Source organism: Pan paniscus, chromosome 12 (assembly GCF_029289425.2).
Source record: "Pan paniscus chromosome 12, NHGRI_mPanPan1-v2.0_pri, whole genome shotgun sequence".
Lineage (NCBI taxonomy): Eukaryota > Metazoa > Chordata > Mammalia > Primates > Hominidae > Pan > Pan paniscus.
The window spans coordinates 112186731-112212462 of record NC_073261.2 but is presented as its reverse complement, the minus strand read 5'-3'; the positions used below and the strand labels follow the sequence as shown (position 1 = coordinate 112212462).

Genomic DNA, 25732 nt, shown 5'->3' with positions numbered 1-25732 from the left:
CCATCTCCCCAACTCCTTAAAAAAATCCCCGTTAAGCTCTGAAGTTAAGTACATGATTTAGAGTTAAGTATATGAGAGGGGGTCTAGGAGGAAAACAGAAGTTTTATACTGTAAGAAGGATTTGCCTACCATTTAAAAATACAAATATGCCCCCCTTTAAAAAGTCTATCTCTTAATACACGCGTGAATATAAATAAGCCACAGTAGTAGGATTTATTGTGTTTCCTAACAGGACACCACAGCGTAGGTGCCAGAAGTGGTATAAGGATTGCAGAGTGAGAGATGGAGACTGCCATAGGTTACGATGGACCACGAATAGCCACAGTAGCTATTATCTACAGGCCAAAACTCAAATTTGTTTTTCTGTAAATAGGTCCCGTTGCTATACAACAATATAGACAAATATGGCAATAATGCAACATCTCAATTTTCAAGACATTGTTATATCAATTATCTGAGTTGTACTTCACAGTTACTGTACCTCAGAGCAGCGTAAATCTGAACAGGACTCAGTTACTCTATCTGTGTTATTTACTCAGGACAATTCTCCTGAGTAAGTAACACAAGTAGAGTAACTCTGAGTCCCCTACAGTTAGGGTGACTTGATTGAGTTCAGAGGTCCATATTGGGAGTACATAGTCTCCTGATATGAAGCCTAGAGATCATTTGACCAGAACTATCTCTAGATTTTTCCCAGGGGATGGTAACAGGTGAGAAATTCAGCAGATGTGTACCTGCTGAACACAACAAATTGAAATCTGGTTTACCCAAATGTGCAGCCTTTGCCAGAGACAAAGAAAGTGCCTTTAATAAATAGTTTCCTTACCTCATTTCTTTCCCCTTTCAAAAATGTCTACTCACTAAAATCAGACTAAAAATAAAATGATTACTTTGGTATGTTTGCCACCTCCTTCACCTTTTGGAAATTAGAGCATTTTATACTGTCATCCTATTAATATGTTTTCATTTCCCTTCATTTTTTAAATAACAGTTTTATTGTGATAAAATTCACACACCATAACACTTACCTATTTAAAGTGAAAAATTCAATAGTTTTACATTCCATAAAATTCACTCCTTAAAGTGTGTAATTCAATGGTTTCTATCATATTTACAGAGTTGTGCAACCATCACCATAATCAGTTTTAGAACATTTTCATTACCTGAGAAAGAAACCTTATACTCATTAAAAGTCACTCCCTAATTTTCCCCACTTTTTCACCTCATCGTTTGGCAATCAGTAATCTACTTTCTGTCCCAATAAATTTGCCTATTCTGGACATTATATAAATAGGATCCTACAATATGTGGGCTTTTGAGACTTGCTTCTTGCACCCAGGATAATGGTCTCAATGTTTGTCTATTTTGTAGTGGGCATCAGCACTTTGTTCCTTTTCTTTGATGAGTAACAATTCGTTGTGTGGATTGACCCATTTTATTTACAGCCATTTATCAGTTTGTAGACATTGTGGTTGTTTCTACATTTTGACTATTATGAATAGTGTTGCTGTGAACCTTCAAGTAAAAGTTTTAATGTCGATGTATGTACCCATTCCTCTTCAGTAGATAACCAGAAGTAGGATTATGAGATCATATGAAACTCTATATTTAGCACTTTGAGGAACTGAAAAACTGGTTTTGAAAATGACTGCACAATTTTACATTTTCATTAACAGTGGATGAGGGTTTCAAGTTTGCGACATCTCTGTCAGCATATATCATTATATCTTTTTTTATTTTAGACATTCTATTATGTACAAAGCAGTATCTCATTGTGGACCATCAGTTTTTAAAAGTTTACCAAAAATCTGAACACTACAGGATACTAACAATATTAATTATCACTAATGTTTATAGGCTTAGTGATGATCTCAGAAGTTTTCTTTTAATAATTGGGAGAAAGAGAAGAGGCTGGGAAGAGGAGTTGAAATGAAGCAAGATGGATCATGAGTTATGAATCATTGAAGCCAGGTAACAGTCATTTAAGCACGCATTATACTATTGTCGCTGCTTTATTCAAGGTTTAAAGTTTTCGGCTCACAAAAGCATTTTTCTAAGTTGATTGGGATCTCTTAGTAAACACATTCAGTGACCTAGTGTAAAATTCTTATAGATTTGGAGAACTGGGCTTATTTAAAATGACTATATTCTCTAACATATTTCTTATCCAACTCATGTTAAATTTTTCTCCCCTAAAGCATTTGTTTTCTATTTCCAGCAAGCTTATCAAGTTATTTAAAGAAGTTAGTGGAAACAAAATGAGAATTGAATATGTTTTCCTTATTTCATTATTGTCTTTTTTAGATCCCATGGTCTATCTGTAGTTTCAAACCTTTGAAAAGATAGTGTTGCATGGATGATATTTAAGATAGGCAGAAGCTTTTATGCTTCTAACTGAGATGAGTGTTGGAAACGCACTGTTCCTCACAACCCAGTACTCAAAAATACATATATTAACATAAAAAACATTTTCACATTGCTTTTCTATTATTTTATGTTCTATTATGTTCCATTCTAATACATTGTTTTTTTCTTAGCTCTGGTTATGATACACTAAGTTGACTTAATAAACAGAGTGACTCATAGTTCCAAAAACAGTGGCTTAAAAAACGTTGTCTTAGATGGAGTAACAATCTATTCTCTTCTTGAAAAATCTACAAGTTTCTTGAAATTTCCCAAAATAACTGGGGTTAATTAACATAATAATCAAATAATTTTTCATAAATCAAATTGCGTTATTTTGTACTTTATTTCACTCACATTTCTTCCTTCACTAAAACTGATGTCTACATTCATCTCTTGGTATTTAGAATTCTATTCAATCCTTGATTTAATTTATTTTCATGAATGGTATAGCATCAGAAGTAGCATAGAGACTCCAAGAATACTTATATACATAATCCAGTAAACCATCCCTCTGTGGCTTCAGTAAAACACCGTGGCCCGGAATTATCAAGTGATTTGCATAAAGAAGACACAATTAATGACAGCATTGGTACTAAAATCAAGGACTTCTCACTCCTAGTCTAAGACACAGTCTACTATACCAAGCTTTGATGAATTAGTTCCTGATAGGATAGACAATTAGGAGATGAAGGCCATTTTCATAGGATGGGATTACTATTGATGTAGATGCTTCAATTACTATTTCTTCTTTAAAGTCTGTTTGCAGCAGTAGCTAAATGGAAATCAACTAATTTTCAAAAGCATAGTCTGCAATAAGGTGGATTTATGAGAAAGTGGTGAAAAAAATAACGTATTATTGATCTCAGGAAGCTATTTTTACATTTTTCTCTTTAAATAGTAAATGCACCATTTTCAAACTCACTTTTGCCATTTCGCCATCATTGTTTATGGGGAGCTGCCTACATCTTTAATAAAGTCTGATTTAATTCTACTAATGCCTTAATATTGATAAGGTGCCTACTATGGGTTGTGTCACCCCAAAAGATATGTTGAAGCCCTAACTCCCCTTACCTTAGAACGTGGTATCATTTGGAAAGAGAATCTTTATAAAGGCAATCACTTTAAAATTAGGTCGTTAGGGTAGACCCTAATCCAATATGACTGGCATCCTCATAAAAGGGAGAAATTTGGAGACAGAGGCACAGATACAGAGAGAACACCATATGAAGATGAAGGCGAAGGTCAGTGTGGTGCTTCTACAAGTCAAGGTATGGCAAAGATTGCCAGCAACTATCACAAGCTGTGGGAGTGACATGGAAGTCTCCCTCACATCTTTCAAAAGGAACCAACCCTGCCAACATCTTGATCTTGGACTTACAGCCTCCAGAACTGTAATACAGTATGTTTCCATTGTTTAAGCCAGCTACTTTGTGGTGCTTTGTTAAGGTAGTCCTAGCAAACTAATATAGGACCTCTGGTAGAGAACAGAGATATTCCTGAATGTGTTCATTCTCCTTCACAAGTTAACCCTTGACTCTAAAAATTTCATGGATGAGCTGTGAAAAAATGGCAGTGGGTATTCAGTACAGCCTCAGGGAACTCTGTACCTCTCATACCTTCTCTCTAGCCATAATGACTGCGGCCTCACCCCGTATACCTGGGCTCCATTCCTTAATCTCCAGCTGCCCCCCGACTTTCCAGTCAAATGTCCTACCATCATGTGTAGGTAATTAAGACTCTGTGTCCGTCCTTTTGTAAGAAAAATGAATCTTTGATTCCTTATTTATTTATTTATTTTGAGATGGAGTCTCACTCTGTTGCCCAGGCTGGAGTGTGGTGGCATAGTCTCAGCTCACTGGAACCTCTGCCTCCTGGGTTCAAGTGATTCTCTTACCTCAGCCCCCCGAGTAGCTGGGACTACAGGCACCCACCACCACGCCCAGCTAATTTTTATATTTTTTGTAGAGATGGGGTTTCACCATGTTGGTCAGGCTTGTCTTGAACTCCTGACCTCTGGTCAGGCCCACCTGAGCCTCCCAAAGTGCTGGGATTACAGGCCTGAGCCACGTGCACCCGGCCATGTCTTTGTATCTTTAGGGAAATACCCTAAGATTTACCAATTAGCCCAAGCATTCAAAAGTGTTTATAAAAAATCTCACGCAAATTGACTTTCAGATTCCTCATTATCACTTTCATTTTTAAATTGAGTAGCTAAGAAAACTCTTCTTTTTCCTACACTCTGTACTTCCATAAATGCAATTACATATGTAAAGTTCTCCCACTCAGTTTTATTTTATGCTCTCCTTCTATAAATGGGCCATGTATATTTTCATACAATTTGTCAATGCAAACATTGCAAAGGAGATAGTCCTGTAGCATGTCATTAACAGAGTTTCTCTAGGATGGCAACTGTCCATTTGCTGCCTTCACTGGATGAATGTTTAACCAGCTTTTAATCTACTGTCTTCATCTAGTCAATAGACATAGCCTGAGTAATGTTGTCAAATTCCTTTTCCTTGTTGGTGCTAAGATTCACCATGTTTTTGATATTTTCTTGTTTCACTGAACAGAGAGAACATGAGAGAGAGAGATTTAAAAACTGTAGAGATGGATTTAAAAATGTACCCCCCTTGCAATGACTCTTCTGTCAGATGCCTCTCTGACCCTCTTTTCTTAGTTTTTCAAACATTTAATCTTGTGAATTCAGATGGGTTCCTTCTTCAGACACACATGATGTTTTAAGGCAATTAATAATCTCTGTCATAGTGACAGAAAATTGTTTCTAGGAAGGACATTGATTTAAGTGTCTATAGTCGATTGCATAAAAATCTTACTAAATTCCATTCACTTAAGTTTAATCTCTTTGTGTTAAACAAGTCAGATTTTCCTTCTTTAAAAAACAGATTATTATATCTGCCTGTTATTTGGAGAAGAGACAGGTGAAATCACCTATATAATCTCACTATCAGAAACTGCTTCTTTTCCTGTCACTGAGATATATAAAGCACGTTTAGAGTTTTCTGAGAATCTATCAAAGCTGAAAAGATTTCATAAAATTGCTAGCTGCCTCTAATTGACTTCTACCAATATGGAGATGGTACAGTAGCAATTTTGTCAAAGATCATTATACCTAAATGTATCTATCTGTTCATTCTAATAATTATGGAAAACATATTCAGAATTGTGCTCTGTGCTGTGAGAGATATAAAGATTTACCAGACACTGATTATGTCCTTGAAGAGGACATAGTTCATTAGAGAAGAGGATATACATTTAAATAAGGTGATACAAGGAAGACCCTACATGTCCATGAAGAAATGGTTGCATACAAGTGCCAAAGTTAGGTGTAAAAGTGAAATAACACTTGAATAATTAACAATGTGATAAATATTCAATTAGTGAGATAGAAAGAATAAAGTCTCCTGTGGAAGAACTCAAACCACTCATGATAGGAATATCTAGGAGCTCACTCTGGTTGGTATAAGAGCTACATGATGTTGAGTAGTTGGATCACACTGCTGTCATGCATCAAATCACATCTGCATGCCAAATAAGAAGGACGGCTTCTTTGTGCAGGAGATGGGTTTGCAATGAGGACATTAGAGTGGTGAAATTTATGACAGAAACATGAGAACATATCTGTGCTTATTCTTAGAACTTCTAATGAGCAACATCAGACAAAAGTCCAAGTTCTTTAGAGATTCCATTAGTTGAAAGCAAATTAGAATATTTTTGTGGGTGCCTTGAGTAGTGCCATGATGGCCCTAAATATTTTTTTAAACTGTGGAGCCCTTACAAAATTAAAATTCCTACTGGGAAGAGACTGAGTTTTGGGGTTGGTGAGACCAGATTTCAAATGTGAACTCTGACTTTATGAAATGTATAGATTTGGGCAAATTACATGACCTCATCTGTAAAACAGGGAATTAGCTATCTCTTTGGGGGGTTGTGTGTGTGTGTGTGTGTGTGTGTGTGTGTGTTTAGGTGTGTGTTTAACATATATCATGTTGTAATGTTATAAATAGGCCAGGTGCAGTGGGAGGTTGAGGTGGGCAGATAGCTTGAGCTCAGGAGGTCAAGGCCAGCCTGGGCAACATGGTGAAACCTTGTCTCTACAAAAAAATACAAAAAATGAGCTAGGCATGGTGGCTGGTGTGCCTGTGGTCCCAGCTACTCAGAAGGCTGAGGCTGGAGGATTGTTTGAGCATGGAAGTGGAGGTTGCAGTCAGCTGAGATTGCACCACTGCTCTCCAGCCTAGGTGACAGCTAGAACCCGTCTAGAAAAAGAAAAAAAAAAAAAAGAAAGAAAGAAAAGAAAGAAAAAAGAAGGTATAAATAATATAATATGCCAGAGATAACAGAGATGTGAAAGATACCAAAAATGCTCACAAATTTAAACTAGCTGACTGGTGTAAGATGCATGATATGCAGAAAATCGTAGAAGAAAGTGGTAAATTCCCCCACATTTTCTTTCCAGGAGTACTTGGAAAGAGAAAAAAATAGCATACATAGATTAATAGATCAATTATTTCAGGTCCTGTTAGGAAGAATAGCAGCAAAATGTATGAGGTCTGGTGACATTTTTTTTTCGTATACAACAAGTATGGAATACAGGCTCCAAGAATAAAGGAATGGTATTGACATCTGTCTAAACACAGGATATCTGGCACACTTAAAAAATGAAAGCCCCCTCTCCTGCCTTTGCGTCTCCAACCATCCTGCCCCAGTGGATTGGTCCCCTTCCAGGAGCAGCCAGAGGCAACACTGAGGACATGATAGGATTGTCAGAAGGCACAATCTGTTGCTCCTATATAAAGTGAGAGGTAACAGCTTTCCAGAAGCAGACAAGGGACATCTTTATACAGGCCAGCTCAGTGCGTCTAAACTAAGTTTCTATTTGTTTTATGGTTCTGTCACTTTTCTTTCTAACAAAGCAAGTCTCTCCTTATCCTCAGAATTTATTTGAGAGTAAGGGTGCTTTATACCAATATTCACCTTCTATGAACCAGCAGAGAGTTTACCTTGAACCTAATGAACCTTAAACTCACAGCCCCTCACTTTCTTTCTTTCTTTCTTTCTTTTTTTTTTTTGAGATGGAGTCTAGCTCTGTTGCCCAGGCTGGAGTGCAGTGGTGTGATCAAGTGATTCTCCTGCCTCAGCCTCCCGAGTAGTTTGGATTACAGTTACCCACCACCACGCCCAGCTAATTTTTGTATTTTTAGTAGAGACGGGGTTTCACTGTGTTGCCCAGGCTGATCTCGAACCCCTGACCTCATGATCCACCCGCCTCGGCCTCCCAAAGCGCTGCGATTACAAGTGTGAGCCACTGTGCCCAGCCCGGAGCCCCTCACTTTCACAGATCTGCATTTAATTTTGCATTAGTACAAAATACAAATATAAATATTATTTAACTCATCAAAAATACCCTCAATCATATGAGCTTTAAGCCCCAGGATGCCCCTGGACATACAATATTGGAGTGACCAAGTAAATTCCCACTTTCATATCCTCCATCAACTCCACTCCCTATACATGAAGTACCAATGACTCTGGCCAACTTCCTCCACAAGACTCATCTGTTAACACTCCCTTTCATTCACCATTTACCCTTGTATCACTACTTGACCATGTCACTTTACATCCTGGGATTTCTACACCAACTTTTCTCTCTAGCTAGAATGCCATTTTCCCTGAATCAAACTGGAGGAGCCTTTCTTACCCTTTCTAATCTAATTCAAATGTTCCCTCTGCAGGCCGGGCACAGTGGCTAATGCCTGTAATCCCAGCACTTTGGGAGGTCAAGGAGGGCAGATCACTTGAGATCAGGAGTTCTAGACCAGCCTGGCCAACATGGAGAAACTCGTCTCTACTACAAATACAAAAATTAGCTGGGCATGGTGGTGTGCACCTGTAATCCCAGCTACTCGGGAGGCTGAGGTTTCAGTGAGCTTGAACTTGGGAAGCAGAGGTTGCAGTGAGCCAAGATTGCTCCATTGCACTCCAGCCTGGGAGACAGAGCAAGATTCCATCTAAAAAAAAAAAAAAAAAAAAAAAAAAAATTCCCTCTGCAAAGTTCTCCCAGATCCTCTAGAGGAAAGCCTTCAATGCCTGATGTGCTTCCAGAACACTCTTTACTCTCTATTCTAGCACTTGCCATATTGCCTTGTAATTAGCTATTGTGCGCCTTTTCCACACACAAGCTCCAGGAGCAGGTAGCACATCTTGACTGCTTCTTCATTCCTGGAGCCTAAAGCAGTGCTCGGCACAGGCAGTGTTCAGTAAGTAGTAGCTGGTGGAGTGCCTGGTTTCAGAACCCCTCCAAGGACCTCCACATGACCTCATCATGTCCTACAGGTTAGAGTCAGGAGGAAAATTACTCACTGATCTTGCTCTCTACCCACAACCAAATTTTCATATTCTCTCAGGTATCAGCATTATCAAACCCCTTACTTTCATCTCTCCTCTATTTCAGTTGCAAAAACCTATTTCAGAATAATTTTACAACTTTGTCTCCTCTTCTACAAGGTAAGGGCATATGCAAATTTGAGTTTAAAAAGTAAATGCTTTGAATACAAGTTTTCTGCAGCACAAAGGCCAATTGGTATTAGCTTGGCTTATGTTTGACCTAAAAGAAGTTGGGCAACTTCAATGGTCTTTCTAATGACCACATCTATCCATATATCTGAATAAGTCAGTAACCTTCCCATGTGTGGACATGGGCAGACACTTTGAACTAAGCAGAAGAAAAGGGATAGGGGATGCTGACCTCTATTTCCCTCACTGATTGATTTCTTCATCCAAACATTTAGCAAACATTTGTTAAATATTCAAAAAGTACATGCCAGGTACTGTGCCAGAAGTTGTGAGTACAGAAATTAACTAGACACAGTCCTTGCCTAATCAAGAAGCCTACAATTCAGAGTAAGGAGAAAGGACATGTATAAATAGGTACAGCGCAACTTAAGAAATGCTGTAATAGTGCTTCAGGGTGCGTTGATGTCCTAGTTCATTTTCTGTTTCTTATAACAGAATACCTGAAATGGAGTAATTTATTTTAAAAAGGAATCTATTTCTTACAGTGATGAAGGCCAAGAAGTCCAAGGTTGAGGGGATGTGTCTGGAGAGGGCGTTGTGGCCAGTGGAGACTCCCTGCAGAGTCCTGAGGAAGTGCAGGGCATCAAATGGCAAGGGGATTGAGTGTGCTAGCTAAAGTCTCTCTTTCTTTTCTTATAAAGCCACCATTGTCATTCTCATCGGGAGTCATTAATCCATTAATCAATTAATCCTTTAATTTATTAATCCATGAATAGATTGATCCATTCATGAGGGTAGAGCCCTCATGACTCAATTACCTCTTAAAGCCTCCACTTCTCAATACTGACACATTGGGGATTTTCAACATGAGTTTTAGGTATTCAAACCACAGCAGGTGAGTTGAGAAAGACTTAAATCTAAAGAAAATTTCTATTGAGTTTTGAAAAATGAATAAAATTTGAACTATAGATAAGACAGATACCATAAGGGGTTTGGACTTTATCTTGAAAGCATGGATATCCATTCAGAGGCTTAAAAAGGAGAGATACAATCTTTAGGAAGATCACTCTGGTAGAAAAGTAGAATACAATATACGGCTATCATGGTGTGGAGAACAGTTAGAAGATATTTTCATAATCTACATGATAAATCATGAAATTCAAAGGTATTTATAGGCACAAGAATCTATAGGACAATGTCCTGCTTGAATGGCAAATGTAAAGAAGGAGTCATCAAAACTGCTTCTAAGATTTCTAGTTGGCTCTGAATTAGAAAGTAGAGGGGATGAGGAAGATCTAAACTAGTGATCATTCAGATAGGTGGAAGACAGTAGAGCCAGAAAGATAAATCAAATAATATCTAGGAAGAAGCTTACAGTCACCTTGGAGGAGCTAGGGCAGAAAACGAGGTTGAACATAGAAATGAATTTATGAGACAAAAAGCTTACACAACAGAGCAACAGGAGATGGGGGAAAGAAATGAATCTGAAAAATCAGTCCATGAGCAACATTGTGAGGTGTGAAGAGTCTGGTTTTATGTGATGCTAGCTCTGTGAAAGAGAAGATCTCACAAGCATGTCATTCCCCATCGTAAGCATATACATCTACCCCATCTCTCAGATCAAGACAGAGGGGAGGGAGCCTTCTGGTGAGGGCAGAGAATGGTGGGGTCCTGTTCTCATTGGTAGATCTACTTAATAAAATATCTGGAGTCGATGATTCATAAGATTTGGGAGTTAAAGTCAGCTTTATATTAGATATTTATCCATAAGTAGCAAACTGGAGACTAGAGGAAACCATCCTTGAGAAACCAGCTTCATCTGTAGAAAAAGTGCACCTAGAGTAGGACACATGTTGAGGGAGCCCACAGTTCATGACTGGGGGTGAGGATTCTAAGCATAAAAATTACTATTGTTAATGCCCACAGCAATGTTGATTAGAATGTTATAAGAAAGAGCTATAGAATTACACTACTGTGTAACTGGCCCTTTCATGATTTAGCTGTGTAACATTAATATTGCCACTTATTTCTGTTGACTTGGTTTTCTCATCTGTATATTGGCCATAATGTACTTTTTCTGAATGGTAAACAGAACTAAATGAGACTTAAAGGGCCTAATACGATGCCTCGTCCATAGTGAGTACTCAATGCTGACCATTAGTCCTTTTTTTTTTTTAATCATTTGTTCATTGGTTTTACTATGCTTTGTTTGCATATGAACCAGCCCAGGCTGGGGTGTAGAGATGAGCTTTGCATTGGAACAATTCATAGCTCTATCTATGAAAGGCTGGGGATAGAATGACAAAGGCAGGGGAATTCAGTTCTGGGGTTGACAGAATTGGATTACTCACAAATTAATGTTTTCTTGAACTGAAAATAGATTTTCATGGAAGAGAACAATGAAAGACTGGATGTTTCTGCCAAGTCTTCCAATGATGCGCAATCCCTGAAACCTGAGGCTGTGCCATTAGAGAAGACTCAACATGGCCAGGGATGGCCCTTGAATATGACCAACTTCCTAACCATCCTGAGATAGGGCAATTACTTAATTTTTATGGACAGTTAATGCTAACCTAGCAGCTTGCTTGAAAGAAACCTCCTTTTCAATGCAAGCTGTGTAATGAGGGAGTTGCTTGACTAAGCAAATTTTGGGTTAATGAAAAACAGACCCTTCTGTCACCATGAACAGCGTCTGCCTGTGTTAAGACTAAATTGTGTATATTGCTGACTGCCCTACATTTTTGCATCAAAAAGAGAGTGGAGAGATGACATTTGCAGTAATTTGGCTAAGGGCTATAGCAACCTAATTAGAAATGTTCAGTTCTACAAGTTTACAAAATTGTATTGTGGCAATCGCTCTTGAAAAATTCAATTCTGAAAACGCAATAAACAAAACCCAAAACGGGTAGATAACACGCTTTCTGAGGATAAGTTCTGTAATAGAAGCAAGAGAACAAAAGCTCTATGCCCATAAGGCAGTGAAAATGGAGCCTCTTTGTTCTGAAAGCCAGACTGTCCTGCCGGGTCTGCCTGGTTTCTGGCCACTGCAGCCCCTGTGCCCCCAGCCTGAGCCACTTTTATCTGCACGCAGACTTTCTCTCTATTTCCCATTTAACTCTCCTTCCCTTCCACATTCTCCCTGGGACACTGTCCCATTCTGCCAGGGACAGCGGTGCATAAACTTCAGTTACAGTACTTGTGAATGACCTGGAATACTTGATTAAAATGTTCAGCCTCTTTGGATAAATTTCTCCTCTTGTTCACTCAATGTATGATTTTGAATGTCTACTCTGCCAGGCACTGTCTTCCTATCAGATTTCAACATTTTAAGTTACATTTAAGAAAGACCACTATAATTTTAATCACTGTGGCCACTACAACACCATGGATAATGTCTCACACATGACGGATACACAGTAACTGTGAATCAATGTTTTTCTCTAGACCAATGATTCTCTGACTGATTATGCATGAAAATAAAAGTAGGAAACTTCTAAAACATACCAGTGCTTCAGCCCCATTTCAGATCAATCGAATTATAATCTCTGGGGTGAAGCCCAAGCATCAGTATGTTTCAAAAGCTGCCTGGATTATTTAATGTGTAGCCAGGTTTGAGACACACTGTGCTGCATCTCTGGATCTCAAATTTGAGTGTGCAGAGAGTCATCTGGAAGGTCAGATAGTTTTGCATACTCCCAGGATTCAGGTGTAGAAATTCCAGTTCAGGAGGTTTGACAACACAAGATCTGTTTATGTTATGAAGCTGCTTCTGGTGCAGGTGACCAATGGACCGTACTCAGAGAACTTCTCTTCGACAAATTCTGACTGCACAAGAAAGATTTAGGGAACTTGGTCTGATCCTTAAGCTTCTTTGCTGTTAAACATATTAGTCCCTCAAGCTAGACACACCTACTCATCTTCAAGACCCAGAATTTCCTGTAAACACTTTATGATGTACCCTCCCCATGAGTAATTAATCTCTCCCTTCTTATATCTTTATTGTAGCTATAACATAGTATGTAATCTACTCTGGGAAATTTGGCTTATATGTGTATCTTCCTTCCTAATCTTTGAGGCCCCCAAAGATTGAGGTATCTCTGTACCCTTACCTCCTGGTGTGTCTTAGAATATAGAGTAGGTGACTCTTAATACACAGATAGATGATTAAATGACTCAGGTTGGGGTCAGGGTTTCTATGGTCAGCTGTAACCTTGCGACTCAAGGAAGACGTATTTCTTCAATCTAAATACCTATCCTGGCACCCTGTCAAGTATCCTGGGACTAGGGTCTTTAGACGTCATGTCCTGGCTTATTTTTATCATCATGGAGACTGGAGCCCTGGCCTTAACCCTTAACTTGGTGTCTGGGACCTGACTATCCAGTAACAGACTTCACCAATACAAGCCTCTTTTCTGCATTTCTAAATTTTACCTGTGAGTTAGTCATCTTTGCTGCAGTAACCCATTACCTCAGAATCTCAATGGCTTATGAAAACTGAGTCTTACTCTCCACCTCAAGAAATGTGGGCTAAATGGCAGTGTGGGCCTGAATGTACTCCACATCTGAAATAAATGAGTATAGACATTCTGTTAGCAGAAGATAAAAGGGAATTGCTGACAGAAGCATGAAATATTTCAGAAAGATTTTGATCCAACCTAGCATTACATCATGTGTGCTTAGATTTCATTAGTCAAAATACATCCTTTGGCTGAGCCTGATAATGTGGCAGGAACCATACTCCCATGGAAAGGTCCCAAAATTCACCAGGCAATGAACAAGGATGTGTAATTCTTTCACATGGAAGGGGAAGCAAATGTCTGGGTAATACAGTGAGCTACGTGTGCTTCTGTTTTCCCGGTCACGATGAAGTCTCTGCCTAGGACTCTCTCCTCATCCTTCCTATTAATGCTCATGGTGCCAATCATTTGGTCTACAACTGCAATTCTGCCTTTTGGACTATGCTCATTTACCTGTAGCTGGAGCTATCTTCACAGCTTTTTTGTAGAAACATCTTTCTCCAGTTTCTACCTTCTTCCAGTATGTCTCCTTAAGGTAATCATGTCAGGGTTCAGCCAGGATCTAAAACAGAGGTTGCCTGTGGACAAAACCCAGGCTTCTCTCTGTTTTTGTACAGCCCACCGGCGCTGCTCCAGATAGCATTTTGAGTTGTGGAAACAAAGCTGGGTTTCCCTTTCATCCTGTTCCCCATTCTCCCCAAGGCTTTGCTACTCTGGCCAGCAGCTAAGCCTCACCATTGGTCCACACCTGCCCTAGTTGCCATCTACATGTTGAGGTCTCTGTCACTGGCAATGTCAGGCATGGGGCAATGAAATCTCTGTCTAGAAGTCGGTAACTCATTGAGTCTCCTTGCTCCAACCGGCTTGCCTAGTTAAGAAGGCCAGACTTCCCAAGAGAAGAAAGAGCATGCCTAGATCTGGTTGTCACTGGGACAGAAGCAACTAGGGACAATCTCTTTCAACCCAGGCTGGCATTCCATCTCCTCTGAAGAACGTCAGCCAATAGATGGACCCAAAGCATGCTCACCAACCCAGAGGTCTGTGGACCACCCAAGGGAAAACAGCCAGCAGGGCAAGCTTTGTCTCTGATCTCTCTTGTTATACAGCACTCATAGAGTATCCTCAATGTGGCCTCTTGGCCCACAGATTCAAAATATTTAATATCTGTTCCTTTAGAGAAAAAGTTTGCCAATTGCTTCTCCCAAGTACCATAGGCTCTCCTTTAAAAAGTAAACTTCAAAAATTGTTTCTGAAATTGGTCCCAAAGACTCATTGTGTTTCAATACCCTATCTGGTGCAATTGTTATGAAACAAGTATGAAATAGATTTCATCTAGGGCTGCTGGCTTCTTTTTCATTTTCAACATCTCCTGGGAGAATAGCTCCAGGCCTGTGGAGTCTCTGTCTGTTTTTCTAAGTACTGATTGAGACACAGGGTTTGAAAATGAAGTGGTGAGGAACAACAGAGGCTTTATTTGTGGTTGCTAACATTTGCCAAAACAGTTTCAATTTTGTCTGGATTTGCTGAGGACCAAGTGTAGCTCTCCATGAAAGTAAATAATTGCACCAACCTGTCTCGAGGTGTTCTTGCTTCCTGCTCTCACTGGTTGGTTTCTTGGCCATCAAGTGGGTGGATTAATCCTTTGCACTGGTAAAATCCCGTGACCAGATTCTTGTTTCCTTGCTTTCTAGAGAAGGAAATGAGTCTGCAAGGCATAAAAATGAATGGACCTAGTTAAGCTCATATATTTCCTTCAGGATATACCTGTGAGTGAACAGTGATTGCAAGTGTTGGTGTTGGGTGAGGGCAAGCTTTCTGGCTCATGGAGAGCATCTTCTCACAGTATGCTCACATGGCTCAAGGGGCAAAAGAACTCTTTAGGGCCCTCTTGTAAAAGAGCATTAATCATATTCGTGAAGCTTCCACCCTCCAGACCTAACCATCTCTCAAAGGCCCTGCTTAATACTATCACCTTGGGGGTTAGAATTCCAAAATTCATGTATTGAAATCATATAAATTTTGGAGGAACACAAACTTTCATACCATAGCAGATCCCATCAGAATTTTTGAGACAGTTCAAAGAATGCTACTTCCAGAAAAATTTTTAGTATCCCTCTTCATTATAAGTTAAAAAAAATCACATTTACCATAGGTATCATGCCTGAGTGATTCATTTCCACAATGGCTTTTTATTTTTTTATTTATTTTATTTATTTATTTATTTATTTAATTTATTTTTTTGAGATGGAGTCTCACTCTGTAGCCCAGGCTGGAGTGCAGTGGTGCAATCTTGGCTCACTGTAAGCTCCACCTCCTGGGTTCACGCCATTCTCATGCCTCAGCCTCCCAAGTAGCTGGGACCACAGGCGCCTGCCACCACACCCGGCTAATTTTTTGTATTTTTAGTACAGACAGGGTTTCACCGTGTTAGCCAGGATGGTCTCGATCTCCTGAACTCCAGATCCGCCTGCCTTGGCCTCCCAAAGTGCTGAGATTACAGGCGTGAGCCACCATGCCCAGCCTCCACAATGGCTTTTTACCCTTTTCTGTTGATCAAAAACTTATTCTTACAACCAGAAATTTCATTAATCAGCCAATCAACTAATCAATAAATTACCTGCTTCTGAGTATTTGCCAAAGTCATTTGTGTGATCTGTCATGCTGGATTTGGGTAGGTTGAGGAGGTCTGTATTAGATGTTGTGTGCTGATGTTAGAGGGAAGACGATGGACTAATGCCTGAAGCAGGATTCATTCTGCCTCTGATACAGAAATATCCATCTCCAATCAGTTGAATATTGACCACCTGCTTCACTTGTTTCATGGGTCTCTGGAGAAAATGTCAGGGATAGAGAGCTTATATGCTATTTTCTCCCACTTGCACTGGATACCACTGAACCTGAGAGGCTATTTGGGTATCTAGACAACAGTAAAATCTTGGGTGAAATACACAATGCTGTCTGTCAATTGCCTTTTTAAATTGAGGGAATAAGGGTAATCCATGAGTCTTCCAACATTTTGGCATTTATATTTCAGGGTTTGTATGACAAAGCAAACCCCAAGAAGATACATTCAATTTACAATCCTTACCAGCATTTTTAGAGTGCAATTATATTTACTTTTTCCATGTAGTTCTTGTAATTTGGTGTCTCAAACTTTAGTGATGAGTACATAATAACTTGATACATTCCCAGTGCCTGATCTCAAAGTGAAAATGCAATAAATATTCTTAAGCACCTATTGCATGCATTGAATGATGCTATGTCTTGGGCTTACATAGTTAAAGAAGCTGAAGTTTTCTCTATCAAGTAATTAAATGATTCATTGGATAAAGTTAGAAGATCTAGATCTCTTCGCAAAGTTTATCTTCGGAGTTATTCTGCACAGGCTGACTTTATTATAAAGGCGACCTTTCACTTTCCAAGCCTTAGTTTCCTTGTCAATGAAATGAAGATAATAGTACCTCCTACCTTAATTAATTGTTGTTGGCTTTAATGATAATGTATATGTTATTTATCAATTCGGCAACTTTCACATTATTGGAACCTGATTAATATCAGGTACTGTTACTAGTAATCATGTTATTAGTAATATTATAGTGATCACAAATGCTATTTTGATTTTTCAAAAGTATTTAGTAAGAAAAATGTTTCAAAAAAAGATATAAATTTAAAAATATAAAATTATCACCTCCCATAAAGAGAGTTATTTTGAGATTAAAAAAAAAAGTGCACAACATATTCCAGGAGGGTTAGCACAATGAACTCCTACCAGGTAAAATAGCTCCAATTTCCAAGAGCTTTCACACCTGTCTTTCACAATGGCAAAAAGATTAAGAAAGCTCAATCTCTGAATGTGCCAAGTGCTTTTTACTTGGAGGCTGTGGAGTTGGAATGTCAGGAGTTGGGGTGAGGAGTAGTCCAGGAGCCAAGAACCACTGAGTTCTCCAAAAGTACACACGTCTAAGTGTACCCAATGGCAAACCCTTGCTTTCCTGAGCCACATTTTTAGGTTCTTTTCTATCCCACATTCCATCTTCCATATACAAATGCCTGAGAGACAGCACAAGGAAAGGAAGGTCAAAATGCAGTGCCTTTACTCCTGGACAGAGTATCTGTCTAGATCTTCCAGTTTCCCTAGCCCGGAAGGCCAGAAAGTAATCCTAAAGATGCTGTCTTCTGTTTTATGAAGCCCAAATCCAGACCTGAGCCACCAGTCTCTGCTTCTTTACTACTTAGTCTTGCCCCAGCCTCTTCCTGTGTCAAAATGGCCTCCCAATATAGAGTTTCTATTTTCTCCCACCATGTGTCTACTTCAAATGATAATTCAAGAGCCTTTCAAGACCAATTGTGTATCTCAGAGGACATCATTGGACTTCCAATAAGAAACCCATTGAACAGTGCTGGGAACTACTTTTGGTACTCAATGAGTATATGGATGCATTAACACAAAAAATATGAAGGATTAAATTAAAACACAGCCTTATACCCTAATAGGAACGTAAAACTGAGTTACTTAAGTTCTGTGTTTCTTCAATTACTTTTCTTTAAAACATACTACCCCTTCTCCTGATGAACCTATATTGTTTTCTTGTTTCTGCTGTAGCAAATTACCACCAAATTAGTAGCTTATAACAACATAAATATAGTCTCTTAGAGTTCCAGAAGTCACATGACTAATAGCAAAGCATCCTCAGGGCTGTCTTCTTTCTGTAGTCTCTAGGAGACAGTTCTTTTCAAGCTTCTAGAGGTCACCTACAATCCTTGATTCTGGGTCTCTTCTTTCATCTCCAAAGAGCATCATTCCAACTTCTAGTTTCATCATATCTTTTTCTGATGTTAACCATATGCCTCCCTCTCATAAAGACCCCTGTAAATTCACTGGGCTCACCAGGATTGTCCAGATGGTCTCTCAATCTCAATATCCTTAACTTAATCATACCTGCAAAGACTTTTGGCCATAAAAGGTAAGATATTCGTAGGTTCCAGTAGGGTGTGGAGTCCTGCTGGAGTCTATTAGTTTACCTACCAAGGTCCTCTGTCTTATTAGAATTCTGTGAGAGTTACAAAAAATATAAGAATTAATGGTAATTGATTTTTTTTTATTTTTTACACCTATAACCAGATTGGATAAAAGATAAAACATAATTAACCTTTCTCCAACACATCTGAGATTGGAATATGGAAAGAAAAATATGGATTTTGCTTCCAATATTCCCAATACTTTTTTCTCTAGTCCACAGAAGTGTTTAGAAAATTCTACTTCTAGCCAAGTTGTATGTGTTTACTCTGTCCTTGGAGAATAAGCCCCTGCTTTGGGCTTTACAAGGTCACTGCCCCACTATATGTCTCTGATTCTTATGCATCCTCTGGGGTCCAGAAATGGGCAAATCAATCCACTAAGAACTACATATCTAAGAGAGAATTAAGAAAAAATAAGAAGGTAAAAAAATGAGTTTTATCAGAAATGTTCTGTATTTTCTCTTGTATTGACTGTTGGGAGAAAATGTAAATAATACACTCCTTACCACTGAGTGAAGAAGGCTTGTTTATGCCTGACTCAGTGAACAATACATAATGGTTCAATAACAAATAATAAATATGATGCACAAGTTTCATCTCAAATGGGAGGAAACTGTTAGAAATGGAAAAACTCATAAATTATGACTTGAAATACCTGGCCCTGGGCAAATCATTTAACACTTTTGAGTCTTGTGTTTTTCACTTGTAAATTAAAGTCATATTTTCCTTAACTTTCTTATATAGTCATTCTTCAAGTTGCCTAAGAAAGTAAAGAAAATATTTTGTAAATTGTAGTAGTTTGGATACCATCTCTTTACTCATGACAGCATGAAATTTGGAGCAATATTCTTCCTTATTGGCCACTCTTGTGGGGTCTCTGAGGTGATCCTCCTGGATCTATTCCCTGGGCACATAGAAGCCATCACTTTGGTTTTTCTAGAACTGAAAAAAATACAACTTCTCTGAAATGAGTGTGTGACTCTCAAATCGAATGCTCCTGCATCATGATTTTAATGTAGAATCAGCAGAGGATGGGAGAGGCTGGGTAGCAAAGCCATTTTAGCCCTTCGTTGGAGTGGTAGCTGCTTTCTTTCCTCTTTTTTTGCTTAGTCATCATCTCATGCTGGGGTATTTTGATAGGCAGAACATGACTTCCAATCTAACTTGGAAGCTCTCTTCCCAAACAATTTGCCATCCTTCTTCCCTTTCTAGAATACATGATAAACATTCAACATTGGCATGCCACAGCACAGGATGGAGCTCTCTAATCTATGCCTAATGAAAGCTTAGATTTACTCTACATATTCTATTTACTTACTTCATATTTGTTAGGAGTTATTAATTAATAACTCTATTTTCTGATCACCTTCCGGCAAAGTGTTAGAAAGAAGTTGGAGCAAGCTGTGTTTGTTCTTTGTTTCCAGTGTCTCTCAGAAAGAAGGGGTGACTAGGAACACAACAGCCATGGCAAACTCACAACAGTTTTGGTTAGGTTAGACTGGGACCAAACTCCTTTGCCTTGAAAAGTCCAGCAGCTTGTAACATATGTAAGACTCTTGACTTCTATCTCTAGGGATGTCCCAGCCCTCCTTCCTTATTACCTACCATTCACCTAACAAATATTAAAAGAAGCATGCAATGATATTTATATTTTTATTTCAGCATTGTCAGATCAAACAATTCTCCAGTAAAGAAATTTCTGTATCTCACTGTTGATAATAATTTTATTGGAAAAAGGGGCAATCTAAATGCGAAATAGCTGAAAATAACCATAGTATCAGTATTTCATTTATTTTTTTAATAATTAAAGTTAAACTTTTACGGTAGATTAATGAGTAGAAATAACACTGATCTGAAGCAGAAAGTATTTTCGTCTTGATTTAGCTAGTTATTACCATTGCGACATAACACTTGATATTTATAACAGTCTAACCGTCTCACTGGCTGATAATACATATGAAATTAAGTGCTGTGTAAGTGCTTTGTAAACTTTAAAATAAAATACAAATATAAAAGACAATTATTAAAAGAGAGTGAAACATGCTGTATGATTGGTTTTCTCCCCGTCTTGTTCCCCTTCCCCAGTCAAGAAAATATTTCTGGACCTCACATTTCACATCCATAAAAAGATGCTTGTAGAAAGTGAAACTAAGGTCCCTTCCATTTCTAACATTAGATCGTTCTAAGTGGGTTGGACATTTCATCCAAGATATTTTAAGGGAATAAAGCACTTTCTTAATCTAAGAACTTTTCAAAAGAGAACACTTTGAACCTTTCTTATGAGTCATTTCACAGTTGGGGGACACCTTCTAATTTTATTTCCAACCATCACCAATCAATCACTGAAGGAAGGAAAATAACTGGAGTTAGAACTTTTAAAAATCCTTAACAATTCAGCCTAGCAGAAAATATCTCTAAGGTTTAGGGAAATCACTTTTTTCCATAAGATTTGGAAATTCAGACAGTCCACTAAGTTGAGAGCATTTAAGGGCAAATGCAACTGAACAATTTTCCAGAAAAGTATATAAATAAGATATTATAACTGCTTCCCTTAAGAGATCATAATCAGCCCTAATCATAGCAGAATTATCCTCATCCTTGTCCTAAGGCAACTTTAAAGAAGGCATAAGGCTTCCAAGAACGCATTTAACAACACCTCCATTAATGTTATAGATAAGGAATAAGATTTAGAAAGATTAAGTGACTTATCCAAGGTCATACGGCAATTCAGTAAATGGAACAAAATTAGATACCAGTTATAACTCCAATTCTAGTACTGTTTTCCTATATAACATCTTTAATGGGAAATTGCATTTCTGGAAGATTCATATTCCCCACGCCTCAGAAATTGAATAGTAGCCAAAACCCCACATCTTAGAGTTTCCTGAGCAGTGGGTTTTGAATAGTCTGACTTGATTAAAAATGCTTTGGTGATATCTCTTCTCATGATATGAATTTGGGGTAATTATAAATTATAGTTCATTGATTGATAGATCTCTTGTGTATACTGCAGAATTACAGAGAGCAGCTGCCTTCTAACCTTAGACTTTGGCTCTCCCACTGAACAACCCGGAGATCTTATATAAATTAGAAACTGTCATTTCCAGTTCTCATATCAAGCTAGTTATACTTGATATTGAAAGTGCAAATATTAGAAGGGACCCCAGAACTTTCTATCAGTTTTCTCACTCATGAGTCCCTACCCAACTCCTTCAAATCCTGTGATAATGATGTTGACACAAGTTATCGGACCTCAATGATTCTTAAGAGACTCAATTCAGGATGCTGCTCAGTTCCTAACACTCTTCACTACTTTAGGAATGAGTTGTAGTGAAATAATGACCTCTACTTATGACTTCCCATAGTCTATTTTTCAGAATCTCAGACCTGGAAAAAGAAATTTCTACTGTACCAAGGGGCATCAGCCTTGTTATAACCAAGCAACTCTCTTTTAGTTTTGTGGAGAATTTTACATACGACTTTTAGAAACCAAATGTCTACCAAATAAACTGCATTTATTCTATAATGGTTGACTCTTTTTAATTTCCATTTGTTATTGGGCAAATAAATATATAACAGCAATCAGCATGCTCTTCCCATTTGTAACCATTTCAGCCAACTTAACATTCCAGTAAATTTGTGTAATTTCATTGAGAGGTAATGCATAATATCCATCTTAGTATTAGACATATTGAAAAGTTGAATAGGGCTTCTCATATTACTATTAGCAAGTCTGAAGAATTCCTGCTAAAACTAGGAATTATGTCCCTACATCTCCTAGAGTTGAGAAAGTCGACTATGTTCTGATACTTCACGGAAAGACCTAAGTAGATAACTGGAATATATTCAGAATAAAAGAAAAAAAATTAAATACCAGGAAGAAACTGAGATATTCAGGTTTTACTCATTTTTAATTAGACTATACACTTTCAGGTGAAACACAGTTTCTTGGTTACATTTTGTGGGGGTGTTAATGCATTCTTAACTTATGATGAGTCAATAGTATATTTTAGGAAAATGTTGAAATTGTCTCCAGTAAAACTTGGGAACTTGGAGAACCCTGCGGTTTGAAGAGTCTTCTTTTAGAACTCCTGCCTCTAACCATATGGGTTGCTGAGTAATATATATATTTATGAAGATAGCACATACTATATAACCATTGCAATTCTGGTAAAAATGAAGTGACTAACTCTTCACAGTCATACATAAGCAGCATTTAAAAGTCCTGTGCTCTAGCTCTGAGGGGCTTAGTTCTGCAACTCCAGGAAGCCCCTCAACATCTTCAGGACAGTTTCTCCATCTATCAAGTGAAAAGTTGAACTAAATTCATTTGAACACTTTAGGAAATCTCTACAGTCCTTTGCAGATCTAACGTTTTCAGAGTCACAGGTCTATATATTTTGCCCTCCAAATTTGGTTTCTCAGACATCACAGTTCTTGCTTTCTGGAGCTGAAAATCATTTGACAAGCAAATATTATCAGTTATACAGTGTTTCACTTTATTTCATATGTTTACGTATTCATTCCTTCACTCAATCATTCAACAACGTTTTATTAAAAACCTACTCTTTGCCAGGTACAGAGCTAGAAATTACAGACAAAGGAATTATAAAGTCACAGATGCTGTCTTCAAGTAGCTCAGGAATAGTAGTTATTAACTCAAGTAATCAGGTAATTACAGTGGAATGTGTTAAGAGCCCTAACAGAAAGTCATTGGTGCAAGTGATCTACATGGTAGACACACTTAGAACAGGAAGGAAATCCCAGGAAAAAAAAAAGTGAGTCTCAAAGATGAATACCAGTTAGTTAGATGAAGAAGGGATATGTGTCATGGACACAGCCATACAGATATTGAAGGACATAGTGAGGAGTTTACTGAAGTTGAAGGGTAAGGTGTGTGATGGGCAGGAGGGAAGTACTGGCTGAATACAGAGCTAAGGAATCAGACAAGGCATCTTGGGATTAGAAGCGACTTTGACTTCCAGCTTAAATCAGAGGAATTCCAGCTTAAAGCTGAGGAATCAGACGTGGCATCTTGGGGTTAGAAGTGAATTTGGCTTCCAGCCTAAATGTAATGAGGAATCATTAGAAATTTTAAGTGCATAGTGGGCTGACATGTCATATTTGTATACTGAACAGATCACTTGGGCTGCAAAAGAAAGGTAAAAAAAAGGGAGGAAAGAAGGAGAAGGGAAAGAGTGGTTGGCAGCAGAGAAACTCATTATAAAGCTTTTGCTGAAATTCAAGAGAACGATTGAATTTAACAGCTGCAGGAAAAAATAAAGCCTTTAATTTGAGAGATATTAAAGGAAAATAATGGATAGAACACAAGGACACTAAAGGGTGAATGTTACAGTTAAACTCTTTGGATCAAAAACCTAGTCTCAAATCACCTTATAAATTAGAGCAAATATAATTGACCACATATTAAGCTTGTAGATATCCACAGCTGCACTTTGCATCTTTCTCTGTGGACCTTCTACTGAGTTTTTAATGATTGGGAAAAAGCAGCATGACAAAAATCGTTTACTGAATGAAAATATTCCCAATCCCCATTAGACAGTATGTAATGAAATGTTTCAAATGGAGGATTACAAGGAAAAAACATAAATGACCGTAAATCCAAGGGGAATCAACTCTTCTTTCCAGATTATAGTCAACTTTAATAAAGAAACTTAATAAGCTCATGCATTCCTGCCAGCTTTAGACATGGCTACTGCTGATCAATAGTATTTATTTCTAGAGAGAAAGGGGGCTAGGGAGGATGTCAGAGCAGCTTGTTGATGCTAAAACATGCGAGTAATGACACAGTGTGGTGGATAATGAAGATTTGGTAGAGGAAACAGCCCAGCAAGCCTGTCTTTGGCTCGGAATATCAAACTGTGTGCCTCTCCTCCAGATCCTATTAACACCTCTTATTCTAACAACTGGGTTTTGAGCTTCATGTCATCTCAAAGGAAAACTAAAAAGAGAAAGCTGTTTATTTTTCCCTGTGTTTATGATTCTAAATAAAACTCAAAGCTTTGAATTTGGAAATGAAATTTTTTTCTGAGACACATTTCACCTAACAGGAGGATGAACTTACAGATAATCAGAGTTGTCTCTCAATAACACAATCTGTCTTGAGAGAGGGAGACTGATTTTCTTTTCTTTTTTTTAAATTTGACTTTAAGTTCTGGGATACATATGCAAAACATGCAGGTTTGTTGCATAGGTATACACATGCTATGGTGGTTTGCTGCACCTATCAACCTGTCATCTACGTTGTAAGCCCCACATACATTAAGCATCTGTCCTAATGCTCTCCCTTCCCTTGCCCCTCAACCCCAACAGACCCCAGTGTGTGATGTTCCCCTCCCTGTGTCCATGTGTTCTCATTGTTCAACCCCCACTTATGAGTGAGAACATGTGGTGTTCAGTTTTCTGTTCCTGTGTTAGTTTGCTGAGAATGATGTTTTCCACCTTCATCCATGTCCGTACAAAGGACATGAACTCATTCATTTTGAAGAAATTTCTAAGTGAAAAAGAATTCAAGTTCCAGCATTACCACTTACTACTTTTGTACCTTTAAAGCAGAAACTTAATCTGAGTTTGTCTTTTCATGTCTATAAAGAAAATGTTGATACTGCTTCCCACTTTGTTGTGAGTCTTAATGAAATGATGCAAACTAAAATGTTTTGTAAATTGTTATGACTCATGCACAAGTAAAGAGTTATTGTTTCTACAGCTTGCATATGAAAAAAAACAATTTTTAAAAGTCATTGGGATTCTCACAATCAAGCTACCAATTAAATTCCCAAGGGAGAAATGCCTTTGAAATGTGGACAATATTTTGCTTATACAGAGCCATGTTCCATAATAGTCTCAAGAATGCAGTAGAGAAAGAAAATATAGAAAAGAAAAATGGGCATTGCTACTTTTTCTTTACCTTTCTGAAGATTTCTGAAAAAAAATCTAGAGATAAAGAATCACAGTAAAAGGGAATTCTGGTTCTAGATACTAGTAAAATAAAAGAGAGAAATGTCATAACCCAGGTAAATCAACATACTGGAGGAATCCAGTCTAAAACTAGAAGTAGCCTTAATGTCATTCCCTTATTTTCACAATTAGACTTTAAGATACTAGTAAAGTGTTTATAGTGGCAAAGGCTAGAGAAGAAAGCTCTAAGATAAAATAAATTATCTAAGGCAATAGAGTGAGGAAATTTTATGGCCGATGATCAGAAGAAGTGTTATTGTACAAATAGAGAAAAACTT

General features: G+C 38.1%; 1 long non-coding RNA gene across 1 annotated transcript in view; it reads right to left on the bottom strand.

The window, feature by feature from the left end:
* The window catches only part of LOC117979080 (uncharacterized), a 1348572-nt gene that overhangs the window by 594267 nt on the left and 728573 nt on the right, over positions 1-25732 (bottom strand). The window contains exon 10 of the long non-coding RNA XR_004669720.3: positions 15028-15162. This is a non-coding gene — a long non-coding RNA (uncharacterized LOC117979080). The remainder of the gene's footprint in view (positions 1-15027; positions 15163-25732) is intronic.